The sequence below is a fragment of the Notamacropus eugenii genome, chromosome 4, assembly GCF_028372415.1.
Source record: "Notamacropus eugenii isolate mMacEug1 chromosome 4, mMacEug1.pri_v2, whole genome shotgun sequence".
Lineage (NCBI taxonomy): Eukaryota > Metazoa > Chordata > Mammalia > Diprotodontia > Macropodidae > Notamacropus > Notamacropus eugenii.
Window position 1 is genome coordinate 426240699 of NC_092875.1, and position 14797 is coordinate 426255495.

The 14797-nt window shown below is 37.8% G+C and overlaps 1 protein-coding gene across 5 annotated transcripts in view; it reads left to right on the plus strand.

Moving 5' to 3' along the window:
- Nucleotides 1-14797, plus strand: part of PRLR (prolactin receptor) — a 221702-nt gene that overhangs the window by 115432 nt on the left and 91473 nt on the right. Inside the window, exon 1 of one of the 5 annotated variants that reach the window (XM_072605871.1) lies at nt 11356-11774. The exons of the other annotated variants lie outside the window; for them this stretch is intronic. The gene's annotated coding sequence lies outside the window, so the exon portion shown is untranslated. Of the gene's footprint in view, nt 1-11355; nt 11775-14797 lie in introns of those variants that run through there. 5 annotated transcript variants of the gene reach the window in all.

The window sequence follows — 14797 nt, forward strand, 5'->3', positions numbered from 1 at the left end:
AACATTAGATTTCAGCATTTGGGTTTTACATATATGTGTATGTGTGTGTGTGTATGTCTATATATAATATGCATATATACATGTGTGTGCATATATACATGTATATATATATGTGTGTGTAGCACACTATGATTAGAGAATTTTAGCATCTCTTTGTGTAGTTATTAACGGTTTGTAACTATAACCTCTTTTCATAAATAGCTTTTGTTTGGCTGTGTCAAACATTCTCTTCCATCAAGCTGTTCTTAATCTATTGAGGACAAGGTTTGTAGATGTTTGGGGAGAAAAATCTTTTTAGGGTCTTAACGTATTAAAGAAGGTGCATAGGCAGTCTTCTCCAAAACTAAATTAATTTGAATTTCTATTGATAACAGATTTAAAATTTTTAAAAATATTTTTAGGGAGGCAACATGATATGGTGGATTAGAAACCTGAGTTTCTACTCTGCTTCTAATATGTACTGACTGTGTGATCCTGAAAAAGTTGCTTAGGCTCTCAGTACCCCAGGTAATTTTCTAAGGCTCTAAATTACAAATGGCATATCAATCTGTATTTGTGGGGTTAGTTTCCACATGAAGATATTATTAAATTAGTGAGATCATAATTCATAATTCTGGACCAAGAGACTGATGATAGATAGTTAAGATAGGTAGAGAGATAGACAAACAGATAGATGAGTTAATGGCTATTTCTATTTTCATAGCTTTACGTATGATTTTAAATTACCAGGGTTTTAATGCAGAGGAGAACATCATATATTTCAGAGTAAAATCAATAATTTCCTCTGTCTTTAAAAAAAGACAGGTTGACATAAAATAAAAAGCAAGCTCTGATTGTCACCAATTTGAATTTTACCAATCATATTACTTCCCCCTCATTCATTTGTGTTCCTTCCAGACTCCTAAGGTCCAGGCAGCCATTCAATATTTCATGATTCCCTGAGCAGCTTGGTTAAAATTCACCCAGTGCTAACTGTACTACAGTTATAGGTGGTGTAATAGTTGCCCCAAATGACCCAGCTGGTTGGCTGAGTTTGCATCTCAAACACATAGCGCTTGCCCAGGCCCTCATCTCACCATTTTCTTCCATCCAAAAAGGCCTTTCAATCAGGAGGGAAGGCTCAACGGAAGTTTTATCCTCTGGCTATAAGTTAAGGGAGGAAGGATTGTGCTTTTGGATGTTTTTGCCCATTTGTCACATGCAGATTTTTAAACATTTTAAACACTAATGTCACATTAACCAAATAACTTTGGCTGAGAGAAAAAAGGACAGAGGCTTCATTTCATCTTCTTTGGGTAGACATGCTATTCTTTCGGTGTGTTCTTAGCACTACAATTCTCCCAAGAAATCTCACTTGTTAAGAAGTCTTTTTCCCCTCAGACTCATCTTTTCCAGACCCAAATAAGTTTGTCAAGGGTTGGACTAAATTCCACAATAAAAACATGTGAAATTGATCACTTACCAAAAATGAAAAAACTGAGCAATAGAGAGTTGACATTTATTATTTCCACCCCCTAACTGCTCTCTTGAACCCCAGTTCCATGTGGTTAGCTGCCTGATGGGTACATATACACAGATGTTCCTCTGGCATCTCAAACTTAATATGTACCAAGTTGAATTCATTTTCTATTCCTATCACCCAACCTGTCCCTCCTCCACACTTTTCTATTTCCATTAAGCACCTTCTAATCACCTAGGTTTACAATCCTAGAGCTGTTCCCATTTCTACCCATTCCATCACTGGTACTATCCCCATCTAATCTATTGCCAAGTCTTGGAATTCTAAATCCATGATGTCTTTTGCATCTGTCCCATTCTCTACACTCTAAGGGCCACCACCCTCACTCAGGCCCTCAATATTTTTCACTACTATGAGAGTCTCCTATTTTTCTCCCAGCTTCTAATCTCTCCTCTCTCCAATCCATCTACAATATTTTTGCCAAGATAATATTCCTAAGCCATGGGTTTGACATGCTCACGATCCTCCTCAAAAACATTCAATGACTCTCAGTTATCTCTTGGATGGAATACAAACTGCTCAGGACGACATTTAAAGACCTTCACAATCTGACTCCCATTGACCTTTCCAGATTTATTTTATATTACTCTCCTTCATGCAGTCCACTTTCCAGCGAAACTGAACTACTAGCTTTGTTCCAAACACAGCATTCTGTCTCTATTCTTTGTGTTCTCAAACACATTGTTCACCATGCCTGAAAGGACTCCTTCCATCTACCTCCAAAAGGTCTTTGCTTCTTTCAAGACTCAGTTCAGATGTCACTTTCCAAGAGAAGCCTTCCTGGTCCCATTAGTCGTGAAGCTCTCTCTCTCCCTCCACAAATTACCTTGCATTTATTTACTTTATCCATCTATCTATCTATCTATGCATATATATATATATATATATATGTATATATACAAATATATGTTAGTACTACTACTCCTTCTAAGCAGAAGTAACTTAGCACACTGGCTTTGTACATGGAAGGGATTTTATAAATGTCCGATTGAACTGAATTTCAAATAAGAATGTGTAGTATTATTACTGGTTCCATAAACCATGCTGTCCCTTTCTCAATGTAATAACTAGGGCAATAGCTAGCACTTTAACTACATTTACCTACATGTCTCTGTCACTATCCACCAAACAAACCTCACTGAAATCCATTAAATGTTTCCAAAAAGGTATATCTTCTAGAATTTTGAAATGCCGCCATTTTGTTTCAAATGGCCTAAACCATAAAGTGAACTCAAGGCATAGCTTGATACATTTTCTTAACATGCACAACTCTGTCTAAATCAGTAAAATCATTCAAAAGTAATGTAGAACAAACAGAAAAATGTAAAATCCTGAACAATTAGGTTAAAAGAGACCTTTTCATTCAATTATAATTGATATGGCTAGTATTATCCAGGATGATTCAGATGGCTGGAGGAACTGCTCAATTCATTATGTAGACTGTTTCCTTGGGGATGACTGACCCTTTGGTCCAAATTCCATTGCAAATTCATAATAATACTGACAAATTGGTATTAGACTTAGAAGGACATTCATACTTTTCATAACTGTTTAAAAGGATTGTTCTAGGCTGAGCAGTAAGAGGATCATGAGCTGAAGCTAAAAGCATTCAAAGTAATAGAGGTTCAGGATAATTCTTCCTGCTTATTTGATTGAATCAGAAGATTATTGAGCCAGTTTCTCCCCAGTGCTATAGTGAATCATAAAGGATTACTTCTTGAATGTGCTTATGTAGGCCCCTAGTGGCTGGAACGAGTAAATGCACCTAAGAATTACTACAGGTGCCCTTCAGAATGGGAAGGAAGAGGATAAAATATTCTTCTTAATTTTGTTTTGTGGGTAACTCAGGTTACCCAAAAAACTCCTAGAAGAGATTTTGGAGATCATCTAATTCACCTCTGCCCCATTTCAACAGATAAAAAAGCAGACCCAAAGAGATGACACCATGCCAAAGGTTACTCAGATAGTATCAGAAGTAGGATTTTAATCCGGGTCTTCTGGTTTCAAAAAGAACATCATTTCTATTATGCCTACTTTCATGCTTTAGTCACTAGGCTATTTATAATCAATTTTTTAAAAAGTATTGATGGTCTAAGGGTGAATCATCCCGGGTCATTATTCAGAATATGTTTTTTCATAGAACTGTCTTTTTCTGTCTATTTCTCTGTCTTGCTTTGCCTAGTTATCATTGTCTCCATAGACAGTAGAGATAGATCTAATAGATATAGATAGATCCAATAGCCCAATCTATAGATACAATAGCCCTAGATGTCAGGTACATCGGCCAAGTTAGCCACAGCAGGAGGCTGACAGCAAGCTGAACTTTGGAGGACTGGAGGTCGATAACATAGTGTTCAGTACTTGTAAGTGTCTGCTTCAGAACAAACCAGATCTGCAACAAGTCAGGGACCGGTGAATACCTTGGCTTTCTGCAAGCGTGACCACAGGTTCACCTAGATAGAGTCATCCAAAATCTAACATGTGGTCAAAAACCAGGAGGTTAGCAAATAGGACAGAAAAAAGTCTTAGAATTAAATGAGCCTTAAGTTAAGGCTTTGTGCTATCCCAGCTTTAAGCTTCCTTTAATTCTCTCATGTTCCTGTGGCAACCAATTCCTAGGTGACACCAATCTGTAGAGTAGTAGAGCACAATTCCATGAGGAATATGGGAAACAAGAGAAGTTCCTGGTGGCAAACTTGGACAATTTCTTTGTCCCTCTCACCCTTTTTTCCTTTCCTTCTTTTTTCCTCTCTTTTCTTACTCTTCTTTCTTACACAACTGATTCTAATAAAAGACTGAAGTTAGTTATTGCTTTTATTGAATAGAATGGTATATTCTGTATTCTTAATTGAAAAGCAGGATAACAGTTTTGCATATCTTAAATTCCTTTCTTAACTAAGAAGAAAATTACATTCCCCTTTACTTATAATTGCAATAAAAGTACTCAGTGATTCCTGGAAAATAATGATGAGATGGAAGGACAAAAACGATACTTGTGATTTTACATGTTACATGGAGAACAGGTAATAAAGTCATATACATGTGATAGATATAGTAACATGACAAGGTAAATGTGTTCTTATAGGTGTCCCTAGATGTGGTAGGATATAACTCAGGACAGAGCTTCAGGAATTTAAGAATATACCTAGTTCAAAAAGGAAGAATTTAAAAAGAAGTGGAAGGGTCTTATTGCACATCAAAAAGTTATTCATTTGCAGTGCAAAGATCCATGAATGTAGAAAATGGAGAAGAGAAAAATGTGATTGTAAGTACTTACTGAGAGTTAGATGATGGGCATAGTATTGTGAGAGCATTCTCTAGGCCATCAGGTCAGCTGGCGATATTGGATGATACCTTCCTAACCTATCTGTTACAGATATATAGCTACCTCTACATTTACTGAAGGTGTCTTTGAAAAAATCAGAACAGTTGATGTATTTTGGCTTTCTTTGCTGATAATTTTATTTTTCAGGAGGTGGAAGAAGTAACAAGGTAGACTTGCTATTTCTAATTTTGACCAAGGAAAAATTGTTTACTACTGTGGAAAAGACAAGAACCTTTGAAGGAAATGATTGTGCCATCTCAGGGCTTGTGATGGTTAATGCCTGGCATAGTCTGACATATAACTACAACTTTAGAAGAGAGAATTTCGAAAAGCTTTGAGATAGGTTAGAGAGACCTGAGACTCTAAAAAGGAAGTTGGCTAAAGAGTCATGAGGGGCTCTCAAGAATGAAATTCTGGTAAGGTAGTCACAATGAATTATAAGTAGGAAGAAAAGTGACTACATGCCTGATACATAGTCATTTAATACATGTTTGTTGATTAATTGTCTAGGCAGTTCACAGAAAAACCTCAAATTTTAAAAGGCCACATAAAAGAGATTAAAAAGAGGAAAGGAAGCTGAGAATGAATGCAAGAGAATGACAAGATCTTATAAGAATAGTGTCAAAAAAAAAGCCCTTAAATAATTAAAAGGTTTTGTAAAGCTGTGATGGGAGTAAGACGAGAATCACAAAGTTTGACTTCTGGTTGGTAAGAACAGGAGGGAGGTTAATATGGAAAAAAGAGAAAGCAGAACTATTCAATTTGCTTCTGTTTTCTCTACCAAACGATAATGATCTTCAGATCCTGAAGTTTAGAACAAAAAATTGCTACCAGACAATACAAACTCAAGAAAGCACTCAGCTCCCCAGTTGCCAGATCCAAATGAACTACAACTTCAGCTAAGGAAAAAAATTGTAGGTGTCCTAGCTGAGCCACAGTCATTGACTTTTTAAAATAATTTTGGAAAATTGTAGTAATACATCAGGACTGGAAAAGAGAAAGTGTCACCTTGATTCTTTTAAAAGGAACAAAGGTAAATTGTTCTAAGAGTAGGCTAAGGAGCCTAATTTCAATTCCTGGCAAAATTCTAGAATGCATTATTGAAAGGATGGTTTGTGAAAGTTTAGACAAGGAAGCAAAGATTGCAAAGTGATTGCTAAGAGCCAGCATACTTTCATCAAAAACAGGTCATGCCAGACTAACTTCATTTCCACTTCTCAAAGCAGGGTTTCTGAATTATTAGATCAGGGGGACGTATTACAAGCTTTCAGTGAGGCATTTGACAAAATCTCTTACAATAACTTTAGGGGCAGGACAAAGATGAATAAGCTGGATTACAGGAGAGTTGAGTTTAATTAGAATTAACTGAATAAATGCTCCCCAAGTGGCAATTAATTGATTGACATCAATTTAGAGCGGTCTTTAGCAGAGGTTCTTTCCTTGGTTTTCTTCTCTTCAACAGTTTTTATCAGGGACTTAGATAAACCCATTGATGACAATCTCAAAGGAGTATCTGGTATACATTGGATGACAGAAATGGGACCCAAAAAGATCTTGACAGACTGGAAGGATAGACTGAATGTAATAAGATGAAATGCGATCAGGATGTGGGAAAGAGTTATGGGGGAACAGGGAAGGAAATGATAGTGATGGATGTCCCCCCAAAAGGAAAATGTCAATTGGATGTTTTAAAATGCAGTACACAGAAGGGAAGAACAGGAAGTTTGGGAGGGAATACAGACAAGCAAGGAAGTATTGGTAGTAAGATGTAAAGTTCAATATGTGTTTTTAAAATGAGTTGCGTGTTAATAGATTCATGGCTTCTTATTCTTTTTATATTAAAATGACCATTTTGTTGATGTCTGTCAAGTTTCTAATTTTAAAAAAAATTTAATGGGGAGTAAAGTCCTACATTTGGGTTTTAAAAGGAAGTTCAGGGAAGATACATCTAGATAACAGTTGACATGAAAATGTCTGAGACTTGTGAGTTACACAACTTAATATGAAACTATAGTGTGACGTAGCAGCCAAAAGTCTTCATGAACTAACATCCTCCATTAACAGCCATGTATTGTACAAGTTTCTAAAAGGTGACAATCCTGCTGTGCTCTGCCCTAGTCAGACCCCAACTTTGACTTGGCAGCTAAATAGACAGATTATTGTATTCATTTCTAGGCACCACATTTTTGGAAGCATATTACTAAACTGGCCTGTGACCAGCGAAAAGCTGGCCAAGATGGTGAAGAAACTGGGGATGTTTAGCTTGGAAATTTAAAGATTTAGGGGAGACATGACGGCTATCTTTCTGAGTTTAAAGGATTTTCATGTGAAATAGAGATTAGATATGATCCCAAGAGAGGCAAATTAGAAACAATGAGGAGAAATTAAAGAGGCCAAGTTTTAGTTTGCTATGTGGAAGGGGGAAAAAAATTCCAGTTGTTAGACCTGTCCCAAAGTATAAATAGTCAATATAAAGGTCCACTTGAAAGTGGAAGCTAAATGACCCTTTGTCATGAGGTTTGTTTCTCCAAATTTATTAATTTATTTGTTTTCAGTTTTTAACAAGCACTTCCATAAGTTCCAAATTTTCTCTCCTTCCCTTCCCCCCTCTCTCCCCAAGACAGCATGCAATCTTATATGGGCTCTACACATACATTCCTATTAAACACATTTTCACGTTAGTCATGTTGCATAGAAGAATTTAAATGAATAAGAGAAACCACGAGAGAAACAAAACGAAGCAAAAGAGAAAATAGTTTGCTTCATTCTGCATTTCAACTCCATAGTTCTTTCTCTGGATGTGGATGTGTCATGAGTTTTACAAAAAGGATTAGATCTGGGTCAGACTAGATCATCTCCAAGGACCTGACAGTCTAATATACTGAGACTGAAATAATTATCTCCATGATTTATAGACAAGTGTGACTGTTTATAAGGGGTAGGAAGGAAGAAACAGAGCTAAACAGTTAAATGACTTGTTACATCAGCAAAGCCAGGTCTGGAATTAGAATGCCACCACAAAATAGACCATGTAAACTCTGGAATTCTCAGCCAGTCAATCCTTCCCATCCAATGGAAGAACTCTAAGGTCCAGCTCATCTTCACTGGCCTTATATTATCTAAGACTAACTATTCTACTTACTCCTCTTGCTCAAATTTGTTTTTCTTTTTTCTTGGATCAAAAACAAAGAAATTCTGTGTTAATGTGCTTCACAAGAAATATTTCCTTTCATGTCCATTTACCCTGAGATGTAATGATCACCACCATATTTCAAGAGGTATCTGTATGGTGCAAAATCAGAAAAGCTATGTACTTGAAAAGTTTATATTCTCAGGTCAAAAAAAAAGAAAGATTTAGCCCTGTACCCAATCCTATGAATAAGGTGATTTCCACTAATGGGAGGCATTTGCCTTAATTTGAGTATGGAATATTCTACGTACACATATGTCCTTAAACTTTTGAATGGAATGTCCCAATATTTAATTCAGGCTCCTACTTCAGTGGTTACTATTGTCTTTAAACAGTCAAAAACTGACAACCTGGATATTAGTTGTTGTTTTGTTTGGTTCTGATATTGGGGAGGGGGGACAGGAAGAAAGAACCATGATGCCTAGAAAAATTTTATGTTCTAATCTGGCACTGTGATTTCATTGGTATAGAGAATTGTCACCAAGAAAACTCCCTCTACCAATGCAGATAACTCTGAAATCCATTGTCTTACAGAGCTGCCTCAGGCACCAAACAGTTAGATGACTTACCCATGGTCACATTGCCAGCATATGGCAGAGTCAGGTGTTAAATCTAAATCTTCCTGGCCCTGAGATCAGTTCTCTAGCTACATTGCCTCTGTTGGGAAAATTAGAAGGGAATTCATATGTTTAGTATATGTGCTAAGAAATGATCAAATATCTTCTGTCCTCTGACACTTGTGGGGACTCCTGATATCATCAGATGATGGCTTATGGGGTCCCTTGGGAAAGGACTTTGGCTTTGCAGCTAGTGGCCCAGTACTAGACCTGGAGTCAAGAAGATCTGTATTCAAATCCAGCCTCAGTTATTTCCCCATATGACCTTGGGGAAGTCACTTACCCTTTCTTTGTCTCAGTTTCCTCATCTATAAAATGAGGAACATAATTGCACCTACCTCCCAGGACTATTGTGAGGAATAAATGAGATAATAATTGTAAAGCACTTAACACATTATCTGACACATTGTAAGCACCACATAAGTATTACCTATTCCTGTTATTGAATAATTGACTATAACAAATCAGGTGACATCACATTTTTAGGACTAATTTTTTCCAATTGGAAGTATAATACTGTGTTCCCCAGGGTTCCCAGGGAATGGAGAGTCAGAGAAAGTCAGGGGTCATAGTAGATGGAGTGGTAGATAGGTGAATACCCATATGTATATATACACATAATTGTGATCAAGCAAATGTATGAGTATATATATACATATATACATATATATGTATTTACACATACATACCAACATATATATATCCACATATATAAATCTTATAATCTTATATATGGGCACATGCATCTATACATATATACATACACACAGAAAGGGTGCTGTGCTCTATGAGCAAAGCAGAATTGAGACAGCACACGGGAAATGAAGGAAGCACAAATTTGGGGTATCCATTCCAAATATTCACATGGACCATCTGTGCCCAATCTTTGGTAGAATATTCCGAGTTTGTATTGGTCTGATCGGCCACAGTCAGGCACATTGAAATTTGACTTTATTATGGTGATATCATTTTGATGCTCTCTGAGAATGAAGGACAATAGCCAACCATACATAATACATATATGCATACATACATACATATATATATATATATACACACATATACACAGACACACACATCATCTCATTGATGTGGGCAGTTCCTTTACTGGAAGCCTCTTCCATAATACAGATAGGCAACTTTTCTATAGCATCTTTTGGGGATATTGACATTACATATGTATATGTAATAGATGTGATCTGAGCTCAGGTCTTTCTGACTAGTCCAGACCTTTATCAACTAAACCATGCTATAACATTATCCAACCAAATAGATTCAAAAACATCTTAAGTTGCCCCCATTTTCAAAAAAAGCCTTTTATAAACTACCAACTAAAGACTAGGAGATTTTAAAAGGAACTAAACTGAAAAAAAAATGAACCTCAGGCACAGCATCACAGAATCTCAATTTTGGAAGTGACTGCAGAGTCCATATATTTAACTCAACCTTCACCCCTATAAGAGCATCCTCTAAAATACCTGCCCCCCCCCATAAGGGGTCATTTAGCATTCAGGCAAAACTCTCCAGTGAGGAGGAATCCCCTCCTAAGGTGACCCATTCTTCTTTTAAATAACTGTTTGTTAGGAATAACTAATTAATTGTTAGGAATAATTAACTGTTAGGAAATTAATTAATAATTAATTGTTAGGCAATTTTCCCCGTTATCAGACTGAAATCTGACTTACTAAAGTTTCTTCATCACTTAATTCTCCCTGTTCTTCCATCTTGGACCAAAAACAAACAAACAAAAAAAGCTGAATCCCTGTTCTACGTGAAAACTTTTCAGATACTTAAGATCCACTATCCTGCTCCTTCCCACAACCTTATACACAAGTCTCCTCTTCTTGGGGGTAAACATTTTCAATTCCAACCAATCATGATGGAGCATGACCCAAAGAACCTTCTCCCATTCTGGTCACTTTCTTCTGTAATATTCTCCAGGTTTCAGTTCATATGAAGTTCAGTCATCTTTCCAACATAGATATAGCTTGTAGGTAGAACGTTTTTCATTTTGTAGTGACCTTAGCGGCTCACTGAAGGCACAGCTTCTTCTATTCTTTTCTTCATTTAATATGAGAATCAGGAAAGCAATTTTCATTTGTTGTGATGTATGAAGAATATATGTAGATTGAAAGGGGGGAGGGTAAGAGGAATATGAATGAGATCACTCACCCCACCCACTCCCAAAAATCATGTTCAGGGACAAATCCACCACCCACATTGAACTAAAGAAAAATCTCATTAACTTTCCCTTGGTACTGTAACCAAACTTCTCACTCTACAGAACTTTTGAGATACAAATACGTTCCCTTGAATCTGTGTAGAATATAGACGAGCAGCAGGGGCCCTCCAGCACAAGCATTGACTTTCTGCCCCAACTCCTTCAAAGAGACAGATCTTGGAGGAGAAGAGTGAGGGGATGAAGAGTTATATTACCCAGGAGGAGAAACAGCCCAGTGCAGCCTAATGACATGCCAGAGCCCCAGCAAGTGTGGAAATAAATGTTCATTAAGAACAGATGGTCATCATACATGATACACTCACTAAGCAAGGAATATGAACTCCCGAGATCCTTTCCCCACACCTTCTCCTCCTCTGTCCCAAATTTTTTACCCTGCTAAGAGAACAGCTGTTTCTTATCTGGTTGTTTGCTTGTTTCAGGTGAGCTGCAAAACAAAACCCACAAACAAATAATCCCTGCAACTGCAAAGTACACCCCAGCTCCCACGGGTGTGGTTTCGCAGCTGGGGGGGAAATGAAGGGTACACATGCGCTTTTGTTTTTGTTTTGCTTCGTTTTTAAGAGAGGCTCTTCTATATCACAAGGCAAATATTAGTCTGCCTGAAGAGCCAGTTTGCCAAGGGATAATCAGCAAACACGTTGCATTCATTAATGCTGCACAAACTGGCCACTGAGAATGTTCAAAACCAAGTCCAAGCCCCATCAGGCACAGACAGAGCCAGGCTAACTCAGCCCCCTGCCCTTCTGAGAGTGGGCAAGAGCACAGGTGGCACAGCTGCCTCAGGCTTACTGTCTGCCCCAGGGGAAATCACCGTGTTTTTGTGTGCCCTGACTGGAAACTGAGCAAGATTTCCCTGGATCTCGAGTCCAGCACCTTTCCGGGTGAGTGCCAGGCCCTCATCGGGAAGAGTTTCTTCAGGAGGGGGATACTGTTTGTATGAACAATTCAACCCTAACTTTCATCGCTTGTATTTTGGGTACCTCTTACTTTTCTGACCCAAAACTAAGTCTGAATAGGTAAAAGGAGGTGGAGAGTGGGAAGAAAATTGGGACAGATATCTTTGCTAAGGTTTGTTTGTTTTAGAGGGCACTGAACTTGTTCTCCAGAAGACCTGGTTCAAATCTAGCCTCAGATATTTACCAACTGTGTGAATCTGGATAAACTACTAATCTTCAGTTGCCCATTCTGTAAAATAAGGGTTTGGTTTTTTTTTAACTAATAACCTTTAAGGTTCTTTTCAGCTCTACATCTATGACCAGGCACCTAGAAAATGGAATCACATCTTACTGACTCTGTAAGAGTCACTCTTACCTGCAAATGACAAAGGCTTCAACTGTGGTCAAGTTGCCTGGAAATCTACCGTGACTCCTGGGCTTCCAGTTCCAAATCCTCATATCTTTGCCTGAAATAAAATGAACTCCCAAACCCTCGTACTTATCAGTGGCCACAGCCCAGATCCTATTACCTCCATGTCATTCCTCTTTAGCTTTTCTGGGTTGAGTAAGAGTTCTAAGGATTCTGCCCACATTACCCAACTCTAGGTGTCCCTGATGCCGTAACAAATCTTCTGGCACTTAATTTGGAGAAGAGCCAATGACAGATGAGATGCAGAAAGTCTAGTTAAGATTGAGAATCCCTCTCTAAGTTCAGGATCTGAATTGTGATTTAGTTCAATGGTCTCATCTCTTCATTACCTACATGGTAAAGGGGCATTCTGCTCTCTAAAACTGATCCTCATAACTTTGAGTTCTCTATGTTTGCTAGCTTTCCTCTGGTTGCTTCATAGCTTTTATTGATTAAAAAGTAAGATCTATGATCAGAAAATAAATGAACATCATCTATTAGTTCTTTGGTTCCCACAGTAAATTTATTTTTTGACAGTTCACCATGATTTCCTTCAAAGAATGATGACATGACGTACAAAAGTGATTATTCCATACCTCTACACTTTGATCCAGGACCATCTATTCTCATCTGTCACTTTTTTTTTCCCAAGGCAAATGGCCAAAGATTGAAACAGCTGTGTCCGTGGCACTATATTTGAAGCTCTAGGGAGTTACTTACACTGCCAAGCTGTCAAATATTTAGTGAATAGGAATCTAGGGAAGTAAGTATAAGATGATCAAACCAGACCTACTTGGAAAAAATAGAGAGTAAAAGGAAAATAAAATGGAGATGGAAGAGGATTTGTGGGAGAGTAAAGGAAAGGGAAAGAAGAAAGAGAATGAAGGAAAAGAATGTCTTGGTTGTTTATTATTTATCAAAATGGTGAAGCTAATGATGGGGTATTGCTGGCAATGTAATAGTTTGTATTATTATCATAATTACTGGTTGGATGAATAATGATGACAACAGCACTTAGCACTTCTATAATACTTTTTCAATTTCAAAGTACTTTTCCTCTAGTTTTATTCCCCATCTTGGTTCTGCCCTCTTGTGGATTAATTGCTTCAGAATGTAGAAGGAGGAAATCAGAATGATGATAGAAAAGCCACAAAACCAGAGTTTTAGTCAAGCAATAAGGCCATCGTGGAACGACGATTGAACTTGGAATCAGGAGAGATCTGTACTTGAATCTTGATTCCAAAACTCAATAGCCTGGGAAGGTGAGCAAGCCACTTGCCTTGCTCAAGCCTTAGTTTCATTGTTTTTAAATAGAGGAATCAGGCATACTTGTATTACCTATCTTAAAGGATCTTTGTAAAGAAAGCTCTTTGCAAATCTTGAATAGCCATAAAAAACTGAGTTGTTGGGGTTTGTTGTTGTTATGTTGAGAGCTAAGAACACAGTCTCTAAATTTTCAAAGAGCAGGATTTTATGAAGGCAAGCTGGATAGACAACATGCTTCGCAGCTAGTATCCTCTGGTTTCCATTGAATGAATCTCCTTTTCAAAGGGCCACGCTGCACTGCTTCAGCATCCTTACTGACTCATACCTCCTCCTTGAGTCTTTGATTAAGAGTATTCATGTACCTACCTCAAAGACTTTATTGTGAAGAAAGCACTTTGGCAAATCTTAAATAGCTGGAGAAAGCTGAGTTATAATTGTTCTTGCTGTTATCTTATTACTATTACCACCATTATTATGAAAATCACCAAGAATGTAATCTCAAAATTTCCTAAGAGCAACAGTTTTGAGAGGCAGGCAGAACATAGATCCCCGCAGCTAATATTCAATGATTTCCATTGAATGAAACTTCTAATCAAAGGGCCATTCATTCCCCAGTACTTCAGCATCCTTACTGACTCATACCTTCTCATGCAGGTCTTTGATTAAGAGTATTCATGCACAAGTTCATAGGGTGGAGAACAGCAGGGCAGTAGGGAAAGGGAGAAGAATTGGAAGGAGACCAATGCGGGTCATGGAATATGCCCTGGGGCTAAAGTTTAGCCAGCAACTACTCAGGGTAGCCAGACCTATCCCAATCTTGCCTAAATAGGAACCGAAAAGTGTTTTTAAGCACTGTTTCCCCTACTGTGTCTTGAGAAACCTGGGACTCTTACCCTATGAATAAAGCTTTCATGGACAAACATAGATGCTGGTGAACCTTCTAATACACTTGAAAAAATAATAATACTTAGCATTTATATATCACCTATTATGCTGCCAAGCACAGTGCTAAGTGTTTTATAAATATTATCTCATTTCACAACATTCCATCTCCCACCTTAGTGCCTTAGTGAAAGCTGTTTCCTCCATGACTGGATGTTACCCCTCCTCAACTCTACCTGTTAGCATGCCTAGCTTCCTTCAAACCACACCTGAATTGTTGCTTTCTTGAAGAGAGCTTTCCTGATCTCAAAGCAACCCCCAAATGTTAGTGCTCTCCTTGCCATTTGGGAAATTACCCGAATTTTTGTTGTTGTTTAGTTGTCTTTCAGTCCCATTTGACTCTTTGTGACCC